The sequence below is a fragment of the Dermacentor andersoni genome, chromosome 9 (assembly GCF_023375885.2).
Source record: "Dermacentor andersoni chromosome 9, qqDerAnde1_hic_scaffold, whole genome shotgun sequence".
Taxonomy (NCBI): Eukaryota; Metazoa; Arthropoda; class Arachnida; order Ixodida; family Ixodidae; genus Dermacentor; species Dermacentor andersoni.
The window spans coordinates 27,423,092-27,449,274 of NC_092822.1; the positions used below are offsets into that span (position 1 = coordinate 27,423,092).

Consider the following 26,183-nt stretch of genomic DNA (forward strand, 5'->3'; position numbering starts at 1 on the left):
CTCACATCCCAGTGTTCAGCTCCAAACCATAGACAGGCTTTGTCGTCACCAGCTAACTATTAAATATATAACGGGCGCACGTCTAAACTGGGTGCAATAGTGCCCTGACTTAATTGTCGTTACGGCATATATGAAGAGAGCCGAATGAACATATCATCGTTTCCTCTTATGCATTCGCAAGTACTTCCGGCCGAGTGCGCGATCGCTTCAAGATATGCCCTCTAGTAACAGACCTTTGTCACGTTCCTTTTACGGCCTCGAACATCCCGTGCTCCACGTTGCGAAAATATCGCGTTGCCGAGAAACACCGTTATTGTTTGCTCCCTTTCAGAACGCAGGTTAATCCGTACCGCGAAACTGACTCACACTAATCAACTGCTTGCAGGCGTCCAGAGTAGCATGCAAAAAAAGAAAAGTAAAAGAAACTAGCAACGCTTTCGTAATGCCACAGTAAACTGAAGTTACTGCGCTGGCGTGCGCAGGGGCAGTCACGCAGCAGGCTCGAAGCTAGATGTTTAGTGCATAAGCATACCCGACCGCGTCTCATTACCACTAGTAACGAAAAAACAAAAAGATATTGAGGTGGAGGGACCTACTGTATTCATCCGGGCTTTTGCGTTGCGTAGCTCGCTGCATTCCTGGTTGTACTTCTTCGAACCGCAACCTTTATGTTTCTCTCGCTGCCCAGCAACGGCACGTCAGCCCACTACGGCTTTGTATTCCCCCTCTCCCCCCTTTGCCGACCACGTCCCTAGAATCGACGTGACGTACTATTTTTTTTTCCTCCGTCGGTATACCGCCGACTTATAGCGCAGGTTACGGGGCGTGCGGTGCAGATGCCGGAGCCGGGCGCACGTGGCAGCAGTGTTATCCCCTGGCGGAGCCAAGTCGAGCCAAGCCAAGCCGCGATAGAGGACTGGCCTGCCTTGGTAGGAGGGGAGGCCATTTCTCACTGGCAGAATCAGCAAAACCGGCGGGCTCAGTGGGCGGGGGCTGCGAGTCGAAGAGACGCAGTCTTTTCCTTTCTTTTTTGCTATGCATATACCTCTGCCCGGCGCACACTTGCGTCTGCATTTGCTTGCTGTATATACTACATGGGCCACCCGCATATTTCAGAGACGGCGGGCACATATCTACGACGCCGAGCAATCCATCAAGGGGGAAAAGGTAAGGGCTGGTTCTGAAGCTTTCTCGCAAAGCGAAAAAATAAAGAAAAAGACAGAACCAGGAACACACGTAAAACCTTTTGCCGTCGTTTCCGTCGCTTGTTCCTTGCTGCTCTCGCAGTTCCAGAACTGGCACTCAGGCTCGCTGAAGCCCCATGTTGCCTTTATGTGCACGAGAACTTTCATGCTTTCTTTTTTGCACGGAAAGCAGCGCGATGGGATGCTCTGCGCTCTGCGCAGCGACAGGGTAATGGGGAATTTCCTCCTTCCGAGACAGGTGCTCCGAAGCTCCCCTCGTATAGAGCGGCGTCCCGAATATGGTGCTTTGGAAAGGTGGCTAGGGACGCCCGCGAGCAATCCCGGGCTTCTGACACCGCGTTCACTTCTCGGCTGTTTTTAGGCCTCGCTTGAAACGCGCTCGATTATGCATTCACTGTTTTCCCCACTACCGTAAGGTCGCTTCTTTTTGTGTGTGTGCGTGTGTGTGTCTGCCAGCTCGTCACACGGTCAGAGACGCGCTAGATCGGAAGAGAAATAAGCCCTAACTGATCGGGTGTCTCCCACGTAGGGACTCAGGCGTGCGGCAACAACAACAACAACAAAGTACACGTTCTTAGCGCTGTGACTCAATGGTACTTTTCGGAAATGCTCTAGCATTTGAAAAGCAATGCTATCTGCTCCACCTTGTTCTGAATTCACAGCCCTTCGCTACAGCGGCTCATCGGGGTCTTCAAGAGCAATAGATGGTGTGTAATGACGTCGCCGTGGCCGCCACTTTGTAGTACCAGCTCGCCGAGAAGCTGCGTAAAAACATTGGGGGACGCTTAAGCTTCGCCTTTAAGAGTGGAGCGCGATAGCATTCAAAGATCCCTGAATGCTTCTCTCGCTTCCCTTATGTAAACGTAATGTTACGTAAGCGTAAAGCTTATGTAAACGTAATGTTTACCGGGAAACGCTGGCCGCGAGTGCTACGCACGAAGGCCATCTTTCTGGTAGAAACGCAGCCTCTTGCTTGGGCTGCGATGGGGTGGAGGCGAGCGCCATTTGGATGTGTTGCAAGAGGCCGGGTGCGCTGCTCCGTGGCCTCGGAGACTTGCGCGCTCCGGCGCGCGCAAATCTCGGACGCTGTGGTCGACCTATATTCCGCGTAACAGAATTGTGTTTTATCATATATTCAAATCACCATACGACGCTATGATGTCTGTAGGTTGTGTGAGTCGTACTTTAGGATTGTTTAGACGTATTTTACTTTGAGAAATTCAATTAGTTGAGTAACTTTCTTGCGCTACACGGAGAGTATGCGTGGTTGGGTTCGCGCGGTTCTGAATGATTTTTGCTTAAACCACGGTCGACACTGGACGCGGGGTGCCCACGCCGGATTTTCTGTGACACGGATCCCTTAACGCTATCGCGCTAACAAGACACGGGAGAACACAACAGGCACGTCTTGCTTGATCGACACATCGATAACAGTGGCAGTCCGGTGACAAACGGTGACACTGTAACAGAAAACCAATGTACGCTCAATAATATTTATTTATTTCATTACTTTCAATGCCCGAAGGCGTTACAGAAGGGAGTTGGGAAAAAATACATAATTGCTGTGATTGTGGTAATGACTGATGTCATCGTGGCCGCCGTACTTTTGTATACTAGCATAGTCAGAAGCGGAGTCTGTGACATCACTGGAAAACTATATATCGCCTTATGGTGGTGCTTGTGGTGGTGGTATACCTAGTAGGCAATTGTTCCACCTGAGCCTCCTGTTAGGTGAAACCAGGGGTCGAAGTGCCCCTTGTCTAGCATGAAGGCAATCAACAGTCATTGCATTTCCCATTAGATTCACTGCCGTTGCACTTCCCTTTCCCATTCTGGGTGTAACATTCAGCCCTTCTCTCGACTTTTGCGCATATTCCACTAGCATTGTGTTCAAGGCTTGTCGCATTCTTGGGTTTGTGTCCCGTGTCTCCCTTCTCTGTGGACCTCAGGTTTCCAGATCACTCTACACTTCTATCATTCTGCCGCGGCTTGACTACTGCGCATCAGTATAGTCCCTGTACAAAACTAGCCTCGCTGACGGACTTGAGTTTGTTCAGCATGGGCAGCACGCACCCTCTAACGCCCGTCTTTTCGGTCAACGCAACCTCCTGTCAGCCTACGAGGATCGCTTCAATGCCCGCAAGTGGCACACCCTGCAATACCAGCGCAACATCGCAGTGGTCTCTCTATTCTGCAGGACGGCTGTGTGGACAGCACTCATCTTTCTTCTTCAGTGCGTCTGAACTAGCGGTCATGGCCGCGTGAGCCGCATCTTGCCTTTACGCCCCGACACGACAACTCGATGCTTATATCTCGCACACAGAGCTTTCTCTCCTTCCCCCTGGTCATTCGGACTCCCCTTCCTTGCGACCTGACTTAAGTGGCGCTGCTGCGAATTTGTGCACCCGTCGACTGCCCAGTTCTTGCCTTGTGTGTGCGGAGGGCGGGGGGGGGGGGGGGTTCTGCACCCTGAAAATTCCTGCTTAGATGGCTGGCTATCACACACTTTAGCGTACGGGCCTCAGCCTTTCTTTTAACCTTGCGAGCTGTCTAGAGTGCAATGTTATCATTATTATTATTATTATTATTATTATTATTATTATTATTATTATTATCATCATCATCATCATCATCATCATGACAATGACCACATAGAATGTGTTGAAGCGAGCAAGAGAGGTAATTCAAAATATTTCTGGAGCTTCGCGCGCTCTCAGTCTCCTAAAGAAAGCGCAGAAGATGTTTTCTCGATAAAAATAGTGATGTCTCGAAGGCTGCTCATGCCTTTGCAGAATATTTCTGTTCTGTATATGGTGTAAAAGGTGCAAGTAAATGACACGCGGGCGCTGGGTGCTCGTACATTGGGTGCTCATTGCACGTACATTCCGCTGAGAACCATTCCTCGCTAACTAGATTATTCATGCTTCATTAACTGTAATAGATGGAATGGTTCGCCACTGAGGGCACTGACGATCATTCCAAGGTTTTAGCCGACAAAAAGGGAAACGATGGGGAAAGAAAGCGAGGAACACCGTTCCTGTCATAGTACGTGAGGTCACTCCACCAGATCCCTCCGCCATATAATTCGAAATCCTCGTGGAGCTGCTGTTACGAGCAAGGCAAATATAATTAAACTGCTGAGCTTGAACCCCGGACAGCGGAAGCCGTACTTCGGCTGAGAGGAACGGAATGGAAATTGATTCGTGCTTCCAGCTGTACGTGCTAATTAAAGAACAACTTTGTCATTACATAAATCCGGAGGGCCCATCATAGTATCTTCGCTTTACTGTGCTATAGCAACAGCGTTCATTTTACATTAGATTCCGGGGTTTCACGTGCTGAAACCTCGATTCGATTATAAGGACGAAGTATTCCGGGACTCGGGATTAATTCTGATTATTTCTTTACCGGGCTCCTATAGGTTTAAGTAGACACGTTTTTTCTTTTTTTTTTTTGCTTAGTTTCTTGTTTTTATTTCGGCCCCGTCGAGCGCACGACCTCGTGATCTCGGTAGCGCAACGCCATGGCCAATGGGCTACGGCGGCGGGTAGTACTATTTTTCGAATCAGTCAATGTATCACTCAGTGACTAAATAACCAGACAACCTACATGAGGCTCCTTCAGAAGTTTTTGTTGGGCTAGTTGGTGGATGTTACTGAAGTATTATAGCGCCAAACAGACGAAACAAGAAGAGACACGGACGAGCGCTTACACCAAGCTACTTTTACACCAAGATAGTAACTCGAGGAGGAGAGAGCTTTTTTTTTTGTTTCTTGCCGGCAGAATCTGCCCGCAATATTCCTCTGTCCGACTGATACATGTGAAGGGCTGCAGGGTCTCTATCCCATCGCGGTACTTTCGGCAACGCATCGACACAAGGAGAGACTAATGACGCGGGGCACATTCGAACCGGGGTGCTACGGGCCGTGCACCATATAGTATACGGGCGGTTAGAAAAGGGGTTTACTGTGAACCTCGCCCCGAATTTTTCCTTCGTGCAGAGCAGTGCAATATTGTAAGCCAACCGAGTCACACGCGGACGCAGACACGTGAGTTGAGGAAGAGTAGGTCAACAGCGGAACCCTCAGTTCTTAGTCAAACTTTCGACAGGGTAAATGGTCTTGTATGTTGAATATCGTCTCGTCTGTTGAAGTCAACGTATTACATATTGTATGAACATTTATTTGATTTGATTTAATTTGAGTTAATCTTCTGCGCCAATGCCCCGAGGAGGATGAGTCGGCGCTGAATAACACAGTTGCGCTACCTCAGGCCGAACAAGGCAGCATGATGTGATTGTGTGTAGCGCGAAGGACTGCGTAGCATGATGAACGGGATTCATATAACCGTCTCGATCTATTTATAACCGCAGCGACAGCTTGTCTCGAGAGTAATAAAAGGGCGAAAGGACAAAAGAATAAAGAGAAAGCTGACTCACCGTGACGAAGACAGGCAACAGTGTTATTGCTTCAGCCGCTTTCTGCAAAGAAAAAAAGAAAGAAAAGAAATGAATAAAGGAAGGAAACTAGCCGCAGTACTCAGCAGTAGAGTCCGATAACGACGGAGCCCACTCGCAACTAATAAAGTGACCAGTTTTCGTGCGTAACCATCACTAACAAACAGCAACGAGGCGGCAGGAAGACAAACTTCGCAATCCTGTCGCTGACGCCCCGACAAAAAAAAAAAAAAAATTAGTACGAATAAACCACCCAATTTGAGCGCTACATTATGTGATGTCCTGGGGCAACGCAACGAAGAAAATGCACAAAGAAGGCATTCACGTGAAAGGTTTGGCGAGTAGGCGAACTTAATTAGGGTGTTGTGGCAAACAGGGGGCCGCTAGGACACGATGAAACATGCACAGGCACAAGCATTCGTAATTAAGCACGTATCTGAGCAAATTTCGTTAATAATTAGTTGGATCATCTTACACGATAGTGTAAAACGGTCGTTAACGCAGCGAATTAGGGACCATGAGAGAAAATTAGAGCCAGATAAAGAAGGGCCAAACATTCCCAAGCACATTAAGTCCTGCCCATCACGCTCTTGTGAGCAATGTTTTGCAGGGGCGCGAATTCTGGCAAAAAGTAAAGATCAAAAAGCTCGGGAAGTGATTGAAACTTTCTTTATCGGAAAGAAGGAAGCATGTGCGTCAGCGACGCGTCAATATCTCTATATATGGCTGAAAAGAAATATTTAACCAGTGCGCTTCCATATCAATCTTGATGTGATTGTGGTCCTTGCATCTAAGACGGGTATATAAGTGTGTGCTGTACCTCCGAATAAAAGCAGTTGTAAGCGGCGCTCTGTCCCGTCTCCTTCCTTGTGTCGTGTGTGTTTTCGCGCCTAGTACCCAAGATGAAAGTACCGGGTGAGGGCGGGGACTTGGCCCAGAAACGGGCTAACGCCAGGAACTTAACTATGAAGCTTCGCATATGAAGCCTCGATAGAGAGCTACACTTAGCCCAATCTCGCTTCTGCTTGCTCATTTGCCCAAGTAAGCCCCCCGAACCATCATTTAAATATATTATTCTCTCTGTAATCCTTCAAGGGTACGCGTTAAGGACCAGGCATCCGTCAATCATAAAAAAAATGCATACTCTTTTGGGGTAATGTTGTCCTCCAGCAATAATCGTCAACAATCTTTCGTCCGCATACTTCCCGCTTCGCGCTTGCTGCTTCCTTCACAGGAACGTTTCGTTAGGCTGACGCGCACATGGCATCTGTGACGTGAAAGTATCTGGAGCGCCTCGTTTAAGAAACAATTGCGTGCAAAGTAAATTCCGATTACTCTTTCGGGGATGAGGTAAGCTACAAAAGGTGCACATTTCTTTCTCAGTGCCGCCACGGTGTACCTGTCGATCCCAAATAATTCTTACAATGAAACACCTTTAACCCTAGGGCAGTCCATCTTTACAACTCTGAACTGTTTTAGCGATCCTGAAGTTTGAACTAGCAAAAGAAAAAAGACAGATAAAGATAACAAGAACAATAATGAATAGCGAGAAAACCTCGGTTGCGGCCCACAGTCGGACAAAGAGCTGGCCAAGCCGCAGTGCAAGCCCCGGGGCTGGATGTATAGAGAGCGGCTACCATGCTTTACGCACGCACGAAGACCGCACACGCACGCTGCTTTCTCGGAGCCCTCGTTCCCTGCCCGGCCCGACCACACTGTTTAAGGCGTGTGTAAACAACAAACGAGAGCAACACGGGCGCCTGAAGCGGTGAATAACAATCGAGCGGGAGGTGCTGCCGCCTGGCGGTGACCGCCGCGCCAGTTCGGCTGCCGCTGGAGGGCAGGCAGCGGTTCATTGTGGCCGAGATCTTTGTGTGTGTTTGCCGTAGGCGATGTACGATCAGCGTGGTTCTTTTGTTGTTTGTTGCCTGTCCTTTTTTTTACTATCCGGGTTCGACGAGAAGTTGGCATCTGGAGACGATGCAACTACACCTTTTTTTTTTGCCCTACTTGACAGGTGTGCACAAAACGATTCAAATGTTTCGTTTATATTCGGAAGCTTGCCCTTATGGCATAAAACAACTAAAGCATGCGTGTTTAATGTCGATGTGCATAAAAGGGAGGAAAAAAATTCGCAACCACCCGTCTTGTGGCACGAAGCTACAAAGGAAACCCGTACGCGTTTCTCAGCAAGAACGCTTCGCGGTTGAAGAAAAATTGGTCCTCGTCCGAGATTCAAACCCTGGAACAACCTCCTTTGTTTTCTTTCGTTCTTTCTTTCTTTCTTTCTTTCTTTCTTTCTTTCTTTACAGATTTCTTTAAGACAATGCGCAGATTGTTTTTATGTCCTATCGTCAGTTTTTTTTTTTTTGCTTTTGTCACGCTCACACTGATTTCAAGCACACCACGCTGCGGCTGTTGATGTGTGCACCAACGTATAGAACTCAAGAGAAAGTTAAAAAGAAAAAAGAAAAGAAAGGAAAGGAAGACCCATGGAGCCCAGGAGGCTCCGCTGCTTGAAGTGCTCCTCGAGTAAAAGGCCTGGTAATCCCCGTAAGCCTCACCATGACAGGTGGACTCAGACCGGCGTGAAGCGCTCACGTCTTGGTAAGCTGACGCTGGTTGAAGGAAGACGCGTTCCAGAAGCCCCCTCCCCCACCTCCTTCAATTTTCTTTGTTAGTTATTAACTTTTTTCTTCGCTTGGACCCAACTGTTTCGTTCCCCTCTCACCAAAGCTGACTCTCCGTCTTCCTTTTTTTTTCTTTCATGCCAAATCGGTGTCCCAGAAACAGAAATCGAATTTCAACCTGAGGCTGTCGCCACTGTACCAGTTATATAGTTGCACACTGTCTCATTTTGAGCAGCCCACTCCCGCTCCGTAAAGAGGGCGATGCAACTGTAGTATGTTTTTTGAAGGTCTGCTGTAGAAGGTGTGACCCCCACATTCTGGGGTCGCTTAAGTGCTCTCTCGGCAATCAAAACGGGTATTATGAAAACATGGCACAATGAAAACTTTCGACATACCGAAAATTCTGCCACACTTCGATTCCTTTATGACGAACCGCGGCGTCCCTTTGTGTTCTTTGTGCCGCTTTCGGTATATGCGTGGACGTGCGCGCGCGCACGCACGCACGCACAAACGCACGAAATACACGTATGAACGGGGACACGCATTACGCTTCGCACGTTCTAAAACGCACATACTGCACACATCAAAACCCGCGCGCATTCTAAGAAACCCACCAATGCGCGTGCACGCACGCATGCACTCAGACACAGAAGCACACACACACACAAATAACGTAGCCCTAGAAACTGACTGTAAGGCGGGCGCCGAGTGTGTTCCTCTTCATTCCCATGCCGTCGTCACAATTACTCTACCAGACCGTGACGTCGTGCCAAGTGGTTCAGCATTCCGCATTGTTGATCTCAACAAAAACCTATACATCCCTCGAGGCGGGCTCGCGATTGCCCCGACGAGGGACGACATTCTCCACGCAGACAGAAAATTCTCGACGAGAAAAAAGCCTGAGCCGCGAGGCACAGAACAAAGCGAATCTGTACCGCGGTCGTGTTTGTTCCTGTCTGGCCATTTCAATTTACTTCCCTGTTTTTCCTTTTTTTTTCATCTCTTGCTGAGCGACCTCACGCTTCAGCGGTCCATTGCTCGATGAGATGAAGCAACGTCCGAGGTTTCAATATATGGTAGAAATATATCCCTCACTCCAACGACGCTTTGTTCGAGACGGGTGCACACCGTCGATTTGAAACACGATGACGTGCTCATCAGCAATTCCGCACTCTTCAGTGATTTCCTCCAGTGCATAGACTCGTCAAAGTCGACCGCGCGTCGAATGCTGGCACGCGGGGCACGTTCATCATCCAGCAGCCAGTGTACCGTACGGAAAAAAAAGAAAGGTTGCTTGCGACACGAAATGCCTTGCGGGTATAGGCGCGCTATTTTTGAACTCGGTTTCGTTAAGCCCATGCATCGGGGGTCTTTAGCTATAGCATCGCCGTTGCGAAATTGCGTTTCGCTGATCCATGGGAAACCAAATGAGGTGTACCCATCTGTGGAGCGTTGATGTGATGTGTGAGTGGTGCCCGCGCAGTCAAAGCACCATCAGCCGTATGCAGTAGCGCACAAGGACAAATATACTTACGGCTAACGCCTCCAGCTATCAGTTAACTAACCGCCCTCCAATAGCGTGCTGTCTATTTCTTCAGGTCATCTGCTTTCCGAGCAGACGTTGCTGGAAGACGATCCCCAACGGTCGTCGACGCCAGGATTTGGTGATTGCACTGTTGTACTTTTTTTTGAGTGCGACCGGGTCTGCGCGAATGCGGTGAACGCGCGTGCGAGTGGTCTCATTTACCGTGTTCGGTCGTTCAGGTGTCAACGCAAGTTTTGACGGCTAGGGTGAAGCAATTGAAACTTTTCTTCCCATACGATGAATAAAAAAAAAAAAAATCACCGCCCACGTTCTCCGTACGTACGTACGTCCTCCGTGCAGGTTAACGAAGCTGAAACGTGCGGCCCCGGTGTTTATCACTGGGTTAATCCCGACGGTACACTAAACGACGGCTTAGTAGGCTGCCGGATTCTCTGTACACAGTTGCTGCTTGCGCTCGGCTGCACGAGCCTGTTCTTCCGCGCGGGCTGCAGCATCGGCACGGCGCAGACGAGCTCATTCCAGGTTATACTCGCGGCGTTGCTGATCGAAAGCTGCCTGGTCCTCAGGAGTAACCATTTAGAAGCCGGAGAGAAACTGCTGCGAGCGCACTCAGCTGCGATGGAGAGCAACGACGTCACTACTGGCGCAGCCAATCGCGCGCCTCTCTCTCTCTCTCTTTTTTCGCGCATGCGCATTGGGTTGCACCGGAGGAGTTCTTATCGTACAGGCGACAGACAGACGGATGAACGAATCGGCTAGCCATATACATCTTTGCTGTAAAAAAAACAATGCGCAGGTTTTCGTACAGACGTGACACCATGAACTTGAGCTTGCGTAACAGAAGAAAATCCCGCGCAGTCGCTTCATGTTGTCATTCTAATAACGTTTGGGCGCTTCAAGGCATCCAATTCCACCGCCACTCTCAGTTTCATTTTTGATATCATTTTTCATTTCATTTTACTTCGGTATTTTTTTACAGCAGAAAAAGAACGCTAGGGCAAGAACAAAAAGCTGCAAAACAGCAGCTTGACTAGATCACTAGCTGATCACGGGCTCTAGACTGCAAATTTGTTTACATCCTTCAAAATGCAAAAGGGTGTAAATATGTCTAAAACACACAAACTCGCACCCAAATAGGGTGTGAGGGTGGGAGTTATAGGTATATTTATGCCCTTATGCACGCTTAAGGGTATAAATCGATTTACAGTGTAGCCCGAGGTGATATCCTTGCCTTGTTTGCAGATTTACTGAGGCGACCACGCTAAGAGAGAAACGCTTCGCTAGAGCCTAATAAACCCTTTGACATGTATTATTTAGGAGCTAAAAGAAACATATAAAAGAAAGATGACAGTGCGGGCGTGCAATATAAGCCGCGGTAGCTTCGTAGCTATGGTTCTGCGCCGCTGAGTTCGAGGTAGAAGGTTCGACCGGGGCCGCCAGACGGCCGCATGTTGAAGCGGCCGAAATGCGAAAAATACTCGTGCACTCAGGTTTAGGTGCACGTTAAAGAAACCTCATGAGATCGGAATTTGTTCCAGAGTCCCCTGCTGTGGCGTGCCTCAAAATGCGATTGCGGACTTTCCGTGCAGAAAAGCTGAATTTATTTAAATTTGGGGATTAGTGACGTTCATCGCTGACATTACAAAGTATTCTCAGGCGGATGAAATTTCCCGCCTAGATCACCCGAAGTTCGATCGGCCTGTAGCAATTCCTACCACGGTTATTACTATGGATTTCATTTTAATTTAATCAAATGATTGGTGCAGTGCTCGCAATGATTCTTGCGCAAAGAACGCGCTCTTAGTTTTGTTTTCTTTTATGGGACACCGGCGTCAACCCGAAACTCTAGTTGCCTTTTGAAGTGTGTGCTCCAGTGTGTGTTGTGCTAGCATGTACTGTTCCAATCCGTGAGCCAATTTAGCTCGTTATAAGCAGGGCAGGAAATCTCAAAGCCAGCGACCCTGGGATTACGCTGGCAATGATCTAGAAGATACACTGACGAAGTCGTGGCAGTCAGCTTTGGGGATTGGCTATCACTGCAACGGCAAAAGAAGTAATCAACCGCAGAATAAGCCAGTCAGGCGCTATTCTGCAGGTACTCGGATATTTTTTTCTTCGAGGCCACTCCTTCTGCCTCATTGAGTAAGAAGTTCTAACCGTCATTTCTCCCCGACGAAAAATCCATTTGTCTGCCCGGTCTTCTCTCTTCTACTCCCGAAGTGTAGGCCGCAACATAAATCTAGTTTGAGTTTCATAACGTCAACCGGTAAGGAACTAAAATAAAATTTACCGACGTCTGGGTCTCGGTTGCGTTCAAATAAGCCCGACGACATTGCCGTGAGAAACGAACGCTGCTATAGCGAAGAAACTCGTGCACCGTCGGTAAGCAAAAAAAATATATATATATATGAAAAATATTTAAAAAAATCGTAACCAACTCAAGAGATGAAAATTTTGTCGCCTTGGAGTAAAGGGATCGTAGGAGAAATGTATTCGGCGCACCTTGGTATATTCAGAGACGAAAAAAATAAAATAAAAGAACAAGCCAAGAAAATCTTTAGTTCCGACCTCAACATCGGGGGAACAGGATTGGACGAGTGCGGTGCTGCCCTCCTAGGCTGGAGGAGCTGGCGACTCTTTGGAAATCCTCGAAAATCCTCTTTAGGGAACTATGCCTCGTTGGCGCTCCTTTGAGACTCGAATGGATGGCTCCGAAGAGGGAAGGAAAGGAGGAGGAAGTAGAGAGAGAAGAAGAGTCCGGCGGCGGCGGTGGTGGTGGCGGTGATTTCGTTTTCCCGGGGCAGAAAATACTGCTTGCGGCGGCGTCCGATCGATATCCGCGCTCGCACTGTGGTCACACAGGGGGGAGGGGGAAAAGATAAACCCTTTTGGCCGAGGCCAGCATTGATAAAAGTGCTCGCGAGCTGTCACACCGACGCTGGATCCGCGCGGGCTTCGCAGAAGGTGAGCCTCCCTGTAGCACTCGTAGCGAGCACTGACACTAGAGTAAGCAAAGAAAAAATCGCGTCGGGCGGGTTTCTCTTCTTTTTTGTCATTTCCAAGTCTGTTATGCTTCTTCCTTAGCCAGTGTTACTTAAATGATGGTGTAGTGATGAACACTTCAACACTACTTCAACGCTCAGAAGAGTAGGCCTAAAAAAGTTTTACACGGACTTCGTTGTGTTTCTACTGAGTTTGTATTGCTCTCAGTAGGATATTTGTTGAGTTGCAATGGGACGTCGTAAGATTTTTGTAAAGGAGAAACGTTCGTGCGATCGTAACAGTGTAGCTGTGTGAGCTGAACTCAAGAGCTGCCAAGCCTGTGTGGTTTAATAAGAGCTCGCAAAACGAGGGACCTAAAATATACGGGATGTTAGTCTCTGGTTTAACATTTTCTCGGTGGGTAATCATGATGCCGATAATACTAAACCTGTGTTTAGTGTTGCACGTTTATTTCATGAGTACCGACTCGCCCGAAGTTCCACCCTAGTGAGCTTTATCTATATAAAGTGGGAGGGGAACATGCGGGGAAATGGCAGGGAGATCTACAAGAAGAGAAAAATTTGTTTTATAATCAACGCTGCGAACAGGAGAAGAGGAGGAAGATAAAGGATCGATAAGGAAACAGGTAGCAAACACATCTCTAACAACAAAAAAAAACGCTAAAATGAGTACTGTGGTGTTTTTATTGAGATTGTGTAAAATTCAAAATTCAATTGAATTTCCGTTGAGAAGCAATTGAATACTGTACGTTATTTTTGCAACTGCTGTTTGCTACGCGCACAACCTTCAAAGCAATGTAATTAACCACGCCACAAGTTTATCTATATTATGCTACAGTACAGTCAAGAGCAAAAGTTTACGGGACGCAGGATCTGCCAAGAAGCTGAATTCTCACGAAGCGGGGTCACAGAGCCTCGAATTAAATGTTCCAGCACGTAGTAGCCTTCGCCACCTGCGCAGTGATTCATTAAATACGAAGCGCCATGCCTTAACAGTGCAGGAATTCACAGTTGAAAGGGGAAACCGCATCCCGTAAACTTTTGCTGTTCACTGTACTTACCGAAGTACTTTCCAACAAGCGTGTCAATGCTTTCGTGACTGTCTGCTGTGACGAAATGTGAAGTCGGCACTCTCATCTGATCAATTCAATAAGCAGTCGGCCATTAAGACGAGCTGACCAAGCAACACGTCATTGTTGCGCATTACCACGACGGTGTGGCCACCGAGATGAAAAAAGAAAGTGCACAAGTGTAACAAAATCATACGCCTCTTTGCAGGCACACTCCCGAGGGCCAGGAGCATGGGGTCATTAACCTTCACAAAAACTCATTGTTGAAAATCTGCAATGTTTCTTTTAACATTCAGTTGCGTTCAATGGCATTCCGTTGAGTTTCAACCGTATTTGATGCATGTTCCTTGCGAGAGTTCCGACTATACACGCCCCCGGCGCCTCAACGACAAAGTGCTGGGTTCGATTCCCGGACAAGGTGGTGAGGCTCTAATGAAGGAAGAATGCAGAATGCCCCGATTGCACTGAAGCAAAGAAATAACTGAAAACGATCAAACAATATATATATATATATATATATATATATATATATATATATATATATATATATATATATATATATATATATAAAGGGACAATGACTGCGTTCTCAAAGCCGGCGCGCCCGCATCGCATCCGGCAAATCACCTCGCAAAACTAGAAAGCCGTACCAGTCGATTAAGGAAAGCCACCAGGGACTCGTCTCTGAAGAGGCGGAGAGAACATCAGCCACACGGGCAAAGCAGTGCACATGTTTTCCTTGAAGGCGCCGTAGAATCCCGAAATCACTTCGAATTGTTATTCTTGTTTGCCGTCTCGCGTGCTTCGTTCTGCGCTCACACGTAACATATCGGCGGGTCGTGGATCAATGGCGCCTGGGACCCAAGGCGCCCGCGTGGGGGAACGCTAAGCCTAATAAAGCGGTTGAGCCAATGGGTCTACGGGGAGAGAGAGAGAAAAAAAGAAAGGGCAGCCGATCTCAGCCGGCCGCTTTCAGCGCACGCTGCGCTTGGCGGGTTGCCATGGAGACGGCGCGGCTTCACGCGGCCCGCGAAAGCGACGTGGGGGAACTTGCGGCAAAACGAAAAAAAGAAAGGAGAGGAAACCTCCCTCGAGGTTTGGAACGAGAAGACGCCGAGACGAAGGGGAAACAATGCTGTCGGCGCAAACACGTTGCTTGCGCCCTCACCTCTTGGGAAAATTAGCTTCACGACGAGTGGTATGGGAGAAACGATTCTAACGCTAGAAGGGCGGCTATCGTTATCCAGAGTTCATGAGGTCGTCTCCGGTTTTGCTTTTACATCGGCGAAGAGAAACGGCTGAGACAATCACGCCGAGGCAATACACAAGAGCAAACTATTTAAGGGCTAAAGAAAGAAAAAAATTATATATATATATATATATATATATATATATATATATATATATATATATATATATATATATATATATATATATATATATATATATAGTCATATCATAAGAAGCCAACAAACACTGACACCAAGGACAACATAGGGGAAATTACTTGTGCTTAATAAATGAACAACAACTTGCCGCAGGTGGGAACCGAACCGCCTTGTGGGTTCGATTCCCACCTGCGGCAAGTTGTTTTTTCATCCACTTTAATTGCCATTAATTTATCGTTTCTTTATTTCATTTATTAAGCACAAGTAATTTCCCCTATGTTGTCCTTGGTGTCAGTGTTTGTTGGCTTCTTGTGATATGACTAATAAAAATCGGGCCCCTTGGTTAACCCCCTTTCTTCTCGTTATGTATATATATATATATATATATATATATATATATATATATATATATATATATATATATATATATATATATATATATAAACTTCACTTTCGTGTAGCTGTCTGTCTGAGCCGTTCGCTTGTTCTAGCCATGTTTTCATGAGGCGCTTTCACCGAAAAAAGTATGTGTATGAAGAAGAGGGAAATTGAATGCCAGCCTTTCAAAGAAGTGCAGGGAATTTCATTATTCAGTCGCACACTTTGCGCAGGCGTCCAAGAAGACACGAGTCAACAGAGACTGCCTTCCACTGCGGCGTTGTGCTGTGGTAACTCTGATGACAGCAGCTGTTCGTCTGGGGTGAAACTCAGTGTGAGACTTCTCGTGTAGTATAGAGTGGGGAGCGTCAGCGTACTATCATGTCAGTGCTTCGGCCATATTGGCTCCATTGTACTACGCTCTTCCTTCTGATGTAGGTGTCGTGGCGATTGTCGTACCTTGCGTGGGCACTCCACGATCACGTGACCAAGGCTTCGTATGAAGACAAGAAAGAGTACTGCCTTCGTTGAACTTTCGGTTGGCATCCATTGCGCATTTGTATGTGCGTTCCTTCCGCCCTCCCTCTGCGTTTTGAGCAATTAAATATATGCCTGCGGACCAACTCGCAGAACTCTCCGTCTTATATTACAGGCTCTTTAAATGTTTAACGGGCACTTATCGGCTAGGCTGTAATTTAGGACCTATTTTTTGGCAGCGCACGTGCGAACACGCGGACAAAAGTAAAATAAAGAAAACAATAAAAAAATCACGCACCAAGCACTTCGTGTGTGCTCTCCTTTTCCTTTAATTTCCGTTCTCTTTATTTTTTTTTTCCTTTTCTTTCAAGTGCGCTACTTAGAACTAAGTCTTTAGGTGTAGAATCCCTGATCAAAGCAATGCTTGTTGTGGACTCTAAGGCACCAAACAAGACCCGCAATTCTTAGAGTACAATAGTAATGAAACAATAGTTACGTGTGATAGATAAAAGTGCTTCACCAGTTTTGCCAGTTCATCTCAGACGGGCACCACGGTGATTCTCGGAGCCGGCACGCTAGACAACCAATTCAGCACAGTACAACGAGAAATACCAGCGTGAGCTTGGTTGCGGTTCGCGCGGAAGAACCACAGTTCAAGGGACCAAAAAAAAAAAAAAATAAAGTTGGAAAACGCCCAAGAAGGAGACCGAAACTGGAACCGTCCCAAATATAGCGGCTCTCTTGCGTGACGTTTCCGACGCCTCTTATCGGATTACTAACGATCTCGGAAGGAAACCGGACGCTCTGAAAAATTCCGGCGGTGCTCGTATACGTCCCGCCATAATGTACACACTGCCTGCCGGTCTTCTGCGAGGAGCAACCGCTCGAACAACCCGGCGCAGATACCAGACTCCCGGTGGATGTAACCGTATAACCCAACGCAGGTAATGGCCGTGTCGGCAATGTGTGACTGGTTTCTACGGCGGTTGTTTACTTCCGAAACGGTTCCAAATAGAAAAAAAAAAGAATGCGAACAAAAAAATGAAATGGAGAAAACGTGAAGCAGCTAGAAAGTGCCGTTTGTTCGGTGCACGCTACACGTCTCCGGTGATCCTCGTGGTTAAAGCTGACTGGGCGCGGTTTTCCGCGCGGGCGACGTTAGCCATTTGCGGCCGTCGGATACAACGAAGCCACGGCTGTGTAGTCTTTTCCATTTATTGCCCCGCCTTTATCGGCCGCACTGAGACGGCTGTCGATTTATCGTAAAGGTATAGTTTTCATTGGCTAGTTTTCGGTGCTTGGCGTTCGGGAGATTCGCCTTTACGTTAGGAGAACTGAGATACGGTTTGCCGCAAGCCGGGAAATGCAATGCTCGGATGCTTAACTTCGCTTACCTCCAGTTCATCATGAAGGTGTAAAAAGAAGAAAACATCTTGCGGCCATTCGTTTTATTGATCAATCAACCAATCAAATGGCGTGTTTGTTTGTTTGTTTGTTCGTTCGTTCGTTCGTTCATACATTCATAAATTAAAAAAAATATGATTCACTGCAGTATAATATTAAAAATGGGACGAGCACTACCAGTTTTACCGACAGCTGAATATACCCTCATGTGCACTGTCAGAATTTGGCAGTTTGTTTCAGCGTAAAAAAAGGTAGCCTTAAACCAGCACGGTGTTACGCGCGCACAGGTAAACAGGAACACATCTCGCTCGATGAGCGCGGGAACTCGCTGTCAAAATTCTGGAGCGAGAAATCGCGGCAGCAGCAAGCGAATTGACCTTCATGAATCTCTCGCTTCAACGCCAACGGAACGTCGAAAGCACAGCGCATACGAAGCTACCGGCACTACGCGAACTATGCAAACATCGCAGGTCTGTTTGAAGATGAGGCCCCCGCAGGCGCGCACTTTGGCCACGTCGCAGATCGCTTTCAAGACACGAGCGTGGCAACGCCAAAGGCGTCCGCTAGGGCGTCCGCGGTTCCCGTGTCCAACGCCGCAGTAGACGCCGCGGTTGTCTCCGCTCTGTACGGAGCAGCGGGCGAGGAGGACATCGAGGCGCCCTAGCAGCCGCCGTAGAAGAATGCCCCTCCTCCCTCGCCTGACCCGCTGCCTCGCACGCTACAGGAGAGGACACACATCCGGGCCCCGTTCTTCGCTCACGCACGCGTGTTGAAACGCGTTCATCGGCTCACCTTCACACGCTTTCACTCGTACGGAACCTCACGGCGACGCCGACGGCAGAAATGCGCTTGGAGTGTCCACATAATTGCTATCGCTAGAAAAATTCGCTCGAAAGCTATTGGCACGTGATGCAAATGCAAGCAAATGTGCAGCAGACAGCGACGATGTCAGAAACACTAAATAAAAGAAGTGTACGATTATAGCGTTTCTCTTATTTGAAGCAAACGACAGTTTTTCTTGTTGTTTTCTTTTGTTTTTTAGCTCTCTCTTCACCCACAAGATGGTACTCAGTTTGTGGGTGTTCGCGCTGCCCTGCGTCCGCTCATGCTATGGTCGAGCAACGCACGGTAAGACATGGCGAGCGTTTCAAATAGCTCAGACTGTTTACGGCACGTTTGCCTCCCATAGAGAAAATCTTGGCATGCACATTCGTGAGCATGCTCCATCGAATTCGGCTCTACACCACCGTTATGCCCGACGCGACGCACATCTCATCGACTGCGCGGGCACCCAAAACTGCGAGTACTCCCACGTGCAGGAGAACTCTGAAGCTTTCGAAAGATGAAGCGCCAACGGTGACGTCACACTAGGAAGGAACACGCACAGGAGAGTAGCGCCTTGTCCTGTCCTTGTTCCTTCCTAGTGTGCCGTCACCGTTGGCGCTTCATCTTTTGAAAGCTGTGCACCAACTTAGCCCCACAACGTATTTTACTGCAACTCTGCAGCCACGTCTTTTTGCGGCATGCTTGCTTGCGAGAACGGCAGACGCCGGAGCCAACGCGTTGGGAAACTCGGGCAGACAAACCACACATTGCCAGGTGCTGCTATTATATTCTGGGCGATCGGTGTGACTGCGCGGGAAAGGTAAAAGAAAAAGCAGTTACGCAAGCATCGTTGTAGGCTATTTGCAGAACATTGGACTATAGACACGAGGCTTACGTCAGAACTACTGTTGTGTTACGCGATTATTGTGCATACGCAATCTTCCTTTTATTAGTCATAACCTTTCGGCATGCTTTGTTGCGCCATTTCCTACCTCTCCTGTGTAGAGCAGCAGGCCAAACCACACATGTTCAGTACAAGTATCCCGCCGTTTTCCTACAACAAATCGCCTGTCTCTTGTTGCCCGTTTGGCGGAATAAGGTATAGTTGATTGACGGGGAAAATGAAGGTCACAGTTTCTTGTTTTGAACTTGGCGCTCGAACCACGCGGTCTGTGCGTCAGTGCGACGTCCCGAACTTTCGTAAAATGCAAGAAAATTGGTGGAGTCGAGCACTGCCGACACCATGCCCTTATGTTCAAGAAGCAGTGGTCGCCTGGCGACAATTGCAAAAGAAAATTATTCTCCTGTCTGTTTAGCTTTCACACGTTCCATTCCACAAAAATATCCCTCCCCCTTTGCTTTCTGTAGAGCCAACTGTGTATACGACGTCATGTGGGGGTGCCTGCACCCTTCAGGCTATAGTGTCCTGGTGGGTGTCAAAGCGTCGCTCGGAGAAATATCGAAAGTTGTAATGTTTCACACTAGCGAAGAAGACCTTTTGAAGATCCCACGCACTGCGGGAGTCAACTTCATGCGAACGATTTAGCAGGGAACTGGCTGTCCGGCATCTTTTGGAGTTCTATGAAGGGTCACCAATGTGCCAACGTGTTCGTGTGAGACGAGAAGTGTTGTGTGTGAGACGCGAGCGTGTTTGTGACGACAGCAACAAGGTGACGACGTCGACGACAAAGCTGATGACGATGTTATGACGAGTGGTTTATTGTACTCCGAAGGAGTACCGATAAACGTTACAACCCGTTCCGTTACGCCCCGAGTCATTCCCGAAGACAGTATATGGTGCCACATAAAGTCTTGTTCTACTCCGGTTGCCGCTGCGCATGGCGTGGTGGAGCACGGCCGTGCAGGCCCTATCTCTTAAAGCTATCTGCGACGGGGGCAGAGTCTAGGCGCGCCGAGGGCTGATAGCTTCGTGTGCGCTGCGTTCTCGCCGCTTAGTTCCCGTTGAAGCGAGAGGCAGCACGAAGGTCACTTCGCTCCGCTGCTGCTGTCACGCTTCCTTTTTACGCCAGCGTTTTGACGGTGAGTGTACGCGGTCATCGAGTGAGATGCGTTCATGTAAGCCTGTGCACGCGTGATACCATGCTTGTTAATTTAGTTAGTAAGCGAATGTTTACAAGCTTATACGGCCGATAAAACAACTATCCTTACTTTTTATAGGCGCCTCATAATTTGCTACGGCAATCGACGCTTCGTCATTGCAGGCGAAAGTGCGACTTTTGTGAGCAGCTTGTTACTACCCGACGTGACGCACGCAAAGGAGATCGGTAAGGCTGATAGTTATTCGCGATTGGCGCGTTGCATTCCTGCGTCTGCGACCTGAAGGCCGCCCCACATTCAGCGTTTTTACCGTCGTTTTCCGGCGTTGCGTCTCCCGGCGTCGTCGCATGAGCGCCGCCAGAGAGAGCGACCAACCACACGAGCTGCTCGTGGACCAACGCTGATTGGCCCCCGCTCATCGAGCCGCTTCCGGTGGCGGCGGCGAGGTCACGTGTCTCTTGGGCGCGCCACCCTCACCAGCGTCGACGCAGGTTGACGAAACGCCAGAAGACGCCGGGAAAACGCTGAATGTAGTCGGGCGGCCTTAATGGAAACTGGTGCTCGTGCCCGAATTTTCTTGCTTCGTTAAGTAAAATGTTTCTTTAAAACTGTGACTCAAGTGCCAATAGTCTGAATGGGCTAATTGGCGTTGCCGCCTAGCGAATCACATACGAATATGAATATGAGCCCAAATGGGTAGAACATCGGGCTTATGTACTGGAAGACCGTGCTTCGCAGCCTAACATCGGACATGGAACAATTTTCATCGATGATGCCCGAAAGGAGACGAGGCAGAAACTGTACCGCAAGGTAGCTGGTATAAGTGGAGGGATGCTTCGCATTAAAAGGCAGTGCCAAATAGCAGAATCAATAAAATTTCGCCATTCTCAACGAGCTGATATGTCTGTTCCTGTCGATAGACCTTGATTAAAGCGCTGAACACACGTGAAATATCGCCGGCCTCTTCGTAACATCATGCGCTTGCAAAACTGCGCGAACTTGAGGCATATTACTTGCGAACAAAAATCAACGTAAGCGTTCTGCTTATTCATAGCGTGCCCTGCGATTATGTTCTGTAGAAAATTACTGAGCGTTCTCCGATATCAATTTACTCGTATTATGTCTTTCTTTTTTTTTTGCCATACGGGATCGCCTATCATGCTTCTTTCGATGTGATACGTACGCCCGAAATAAGCGTTTTGCCCGCGAGTTTTCGTAATATTCGTCACATAAATAAACAAAGTTAGACTTTAGAAGCGAAACCTTATTCCCTTGTAATTTCGCAATGTTGTCGCAGACTATAGTAGTCTTTTATAGAAGAATGATATAAAAAGAACACTGTTCTACATTCGACGCATTATTATACTTTTAGCTGCCCGATCGCCCTAATAGGTCTTTCGAAAAAGAGCTCGGTGCCTGTAATCATATGCCTCGTTTCATAAATAGTACGCAACGCTACGCAAAGTATCACGGGCATTCAGTGTTACGGTGCTCGATAGAGAAATGGAGATCCCATTTGTTTCAAGAGAAAGGTTTAAGGTTACTCAGTGTGATTGCATTAGTTGATGCGTAATCATGATATAGCTGTTGCGAAAGGGGTCATGTTAGAGTAATAAAGAAGAAAAGACATTTAATACTTCTTCGGTAATTACTGTAAGCAATTTTAGATATTTCTTTATGTCCAGACAGCTCCGCATTTTGAACGCAAACTATAGTTGAGCCTAATATGTTAGGTTGAGACGACACTGCTCATATTTTGGGATATGCACACGTAACTAAAAGCTGGAGAAACAAGAAAAGTGCGAGAAAGCTTGATGAACAAATAAGAAGCAAAAACACGAAGTTGGTCTACCTAGTGCCATATGTTGGCCCAACACTCTTGTCAGGCGATGTACTTTTATCGATCTGAACACGAAGTTGGTCTACCTAGTGCCATATGTTGGCCCAACACTCTTGTCAGGCGATGTACTTTTGTCGATCTGATTATTTCTTTTCTGTTTCTTTTTCTCTCTCTTCTTTTTGGGAGTGCTACAAACGCGCTTGAATGCCATGGTGGTTCCCTGGATATGAGCTTCTGCTGCTGAGCGCGAAGCCGAGGGTTCGATTCCCTTCAGCGACGACGCATACGGATGAGGGCAGAGTAAGAGAAGCGTTCTTGTACTTAGGTAGGCATACGCGCCGAAGAACCTCACTGGGAGTCAGAGTTACCCTGAAGACCTCTCATACATGGCGTCTGTTATAAGTCCAGTATTATTTTGCGCCTTTAAACGCAGCGAAACAATCAAACTGGTCCAAAGGCTGGCTTCAAAGACATCCTTTGTTCGACAACTGTTGATCACTTGCAGTGGTGCCGCTTCGGGAAAACATGAGGATAAGTTAGCCGCACTCCCCGCTAATAGTGCCTTTTTGATTGATTGATTGATTGATTGATTGTGAATAGAGAATGTTGTCAACGAGTAGAATATGTTGCCGGCTCCTCCACAACGTTATGAATGGTGATGGCGATGCGGCAGAGTGCGGATTTCATTTCACTTTCCACCAATCGCTCCGAAAAGTGGAAGGCGCGCAGCGACGAACTTCTGAGTGCAGACGACGCTCAACAAGTTCCGGACATCGCGAACGCGAAGTTCACGAGTAAATTGCGCTCGGGACAAGCGGCCCGACTCGCCGCAAACGTCATCAGCGCACTCATATCTAGCTGCGAATCGCGAGTAATCACGATTGAGCAATTCTTTGTGCAGAAGTGAGTGAGCATTAGAGAGAGAGAGAGAGAGACAGGGGCAAATAGCGAGGAAAAGGGAGAGGCAAAGATTGCCATAGCGATGGCAGGCGCGACGTTGTCTGAACCGCGAGCTCTGGGCGATATTAAAGCGGCCGCCCTTCCTCCTATCGAGTCGTTCTATATTTTTTCTCTCTCCCTCTCTTTCTCTCACGCCCAAGGACGACAACTTCCAACGAACGCTTCGCCCGGCACGGTGTGCTCGGGTCCCACACATCGCCAGACGCGTGACAGGCAGAGGCAGAAGCTCCCCGTCAAAAACCGTAGGGTCTCTCCTCTCTGCATTTCATCCCCCTCCTCCCCTCCCCCTTTCTCACACAGGACGCCCTCGCAATTTCGCGAGTTCCGACCTTCGGCGAAAACGTTAGGCCTGCCAAACCGAAGCAAGCGAGATAGAGAGATAGAGAGAGAGAGAGAGAGAGTATGTGATCGCAGAAACGCAGGCGGGCACAATGGCTGGCTCAGAAAGGGGGGTGCAAGGGTGGGTGGAAAGGGGGATGCTAGCGGAATTCCACTGTGGGTTGTGAAGCCAGCGATGACGGCGCACCAAGTATGTAGGGAGTAGGAGTATGACTCCGCTGTCTGCACAAGTCATCACCCGTCGCTCTCTCTCTCTCTCTGTTCATCTACATTTCACCGTCCGGGCTACCGCCCCTCCCCACCCTCCGTCGCCTGTATATTAAAATGCGCCGCCGCCCTGTACCGACATAAGCGCGTGCATATGGGTCTGCATCGCACTTTCGGTTCTGAAGGTCGTGCTGCTTTGAATTCGCCGACGAATGCAGCTACGGGTGCAGACAAGGCAGACCGACAACGAATGTGGGGTATCGAGCGCGACGTGACAGCCCGAGCTCAGAACCGGGTAATGAGGATAAAATAGAAATATAAAGAAAAAAAAACAAATTAGTGTAAAGCGAACTGCTTTCTTTCACTGTTACCAGCTAGCACTACTCCAGAAATTCAACTTAGAATCTCTGGTAGATTTCTTATCGACTGGGATTCAGGTGAACAAAACTGCCGACCAACTACTGCATCTCCTTACACTAGAAGTGCTGTCGGCGAATCGAACCAGCGCCGAGTTCATTATTCCTTTAACTTGGGGCAAGTTTCAGGAAACCCGCCGTGGTTGCTCAGTGGCTATGGTGTTGGGCTGCGGCGCACCAGGTCGCGGGAACGAATCCACGCCCCGGCGGCCGCATATTGATGGAGACGAAATGCGAAAGCACCCGCGGTACTTAGATTTAGGTGTACGTTAAAGAAGCCCAGGTGGCCGAAATTTCCGGAGTCCTCCACTACGCCACGCCTCATAATCAGAAAGTGGTTTTGGCACGTATAACCCCATAACTTAATTTTTATGTTTCAGGAAACCAGGTGGCAAACTTTTCTTTTTTTCTTTTAATGACAGGCAGAAAGAGAAGAGTAACGTTGTGAAGAAATGACAAATTTACGAGTGTGTGTGTGCATGCGGTTCCTTTCCTGTGCGTGGGAAAACAACGCAGGAGTCGCCAGGTTTAGGGCTGTTCATTTACTTTGACATGCAATGCAAATGCGTTCGTTTTTCTTTTGTCTTTCTAATGGTTGATACACCAACTGCGTAAACTACGTCAGACGAAGGCAGGATGCACCTACGACCTCACAGGAAGCTTGTGCTAAAATAAATTAAATTACGGTGTTTTACGTGCCAAAACCACTTTCTGATTATGAGGCATGCCGAAGGGAAGGACTCCGAAAACTTCGACCACCCGGGGTTCTTTAACGTGCACCTAAATCTAAGTACACGGGTGTTTTCGCATTTCGCCCCCATCGAAATGCGGCCGCCGGGGCCCGCATTCGATCCCGCGACCTCGTGCTCAGCAGCCCAACACCACCGCCACTGAGCAACGGGTGCTGCTAAAATGTCGACGCAGTGCAATGTTGTTCGGTTTCTGCTTTTTCTTCGCTTGAGGTAACAAGACTTGGCTTACGGTCATTATGATTATCATCGTCAGCCTGTTTTTATGTGCACTGCAGTACGAAGGCCTCTCCCGAGGAACTCGAAATACCCCTGTCTTTCGATTGCTGATTCCAACTTTCGCCTGCAAATTTCCTAATTTCATCACCCTACCTACTTTTCTGCCGTCCTCGTCTACCCTTCCCTTTCCTTGGCTCCCCTTTCGTAACGCTAATGGACCACCAGTTATCTACCCTACGCATTAAATAACCTGCTCAGCTCCATTCATTTTTCTCTTATTGTCAACTAGAATATCGGCTGTCGCCGTTTGCTCTCTGATCCACACCGCTGTGTTCCTGTCTCTTAAAGATAAGCCTAACGTTTTTTGTTCAATCTCTCCTTTGCGTGGTCCTTACTTTCTTCTCGGGCTTCTTTGCTAACCTCCAAGTTTTTGCCCCGTATGTTAACACCGATACAATGCAGTGATTGTGTACTTCTTTTCTTTTTTCAGCGACGGTGGTAAGCTTCAAGTCAGCATTTGGCAATGGTTGCCGTATGCACTTTAACCCAATTTTATTCTTCTTTGAATTTACTTCTAACGATCACGGTACACAGACGTTTCCCGCTGTTCAAACCTGCCCAATCTTTATTGGAAGATCTTTCACACCAGTTTGGCCAGTTCTTCTATGTGTGTAAGTGTGTGTTTTATCTTTCTTGTTCTCTCATTGTGCGCGTGGGCTTCTTTTCGTTGTTTTACTTTCCCGCTTTCTGTATCCCGTAACCTCCTCTCCAACGGAGGGCAGTAAAACGGCTGTTTCTCTTCAAGTTAACCTTCCTTCCTTTCGCATTGCACTTCTCCGTTCCTATTGGCCGGTTTCTTTCCGTTAGTATTTATTATTTCTGACCGTTCGCATATAACAAATATCGAAGCTGACAACCCCAAACGCTGCTCCTAAATCAATATTTCGCTTTTCTCTGTGAAATGGGGGAGCACAATTGATTGCTGAACGTGGGAAAATATTGAGCGTTTCTAAT

The 26,183-nt window shown here is 48.0% G+C and overlaps 1 protein-coding gene across 3 annotated transcripts in view; it reads right to left on the minus strand.

The window, feature by feature from the left end:
* The window catches only part of bma (SCY1-like protein bma), a 426,844-nt gene that overhangs the window by 234,551 nt on the left and 166,110 nt on the right, over positions 1 to 26,183 (minus strand). For all 3 annotated transcript variants that reach the window (XM_072284465.1, XM_072284464.1, XM_050175166.3), the window contains exon 3: positions 5,644 to 5,685. The gene's annotated coding sequence lies outside the window, so the exon portion shown is untranslated. The remainder of the gene's footprint in view (positions 1 to 5,643; positions 5,686 to 26,183) is intronic.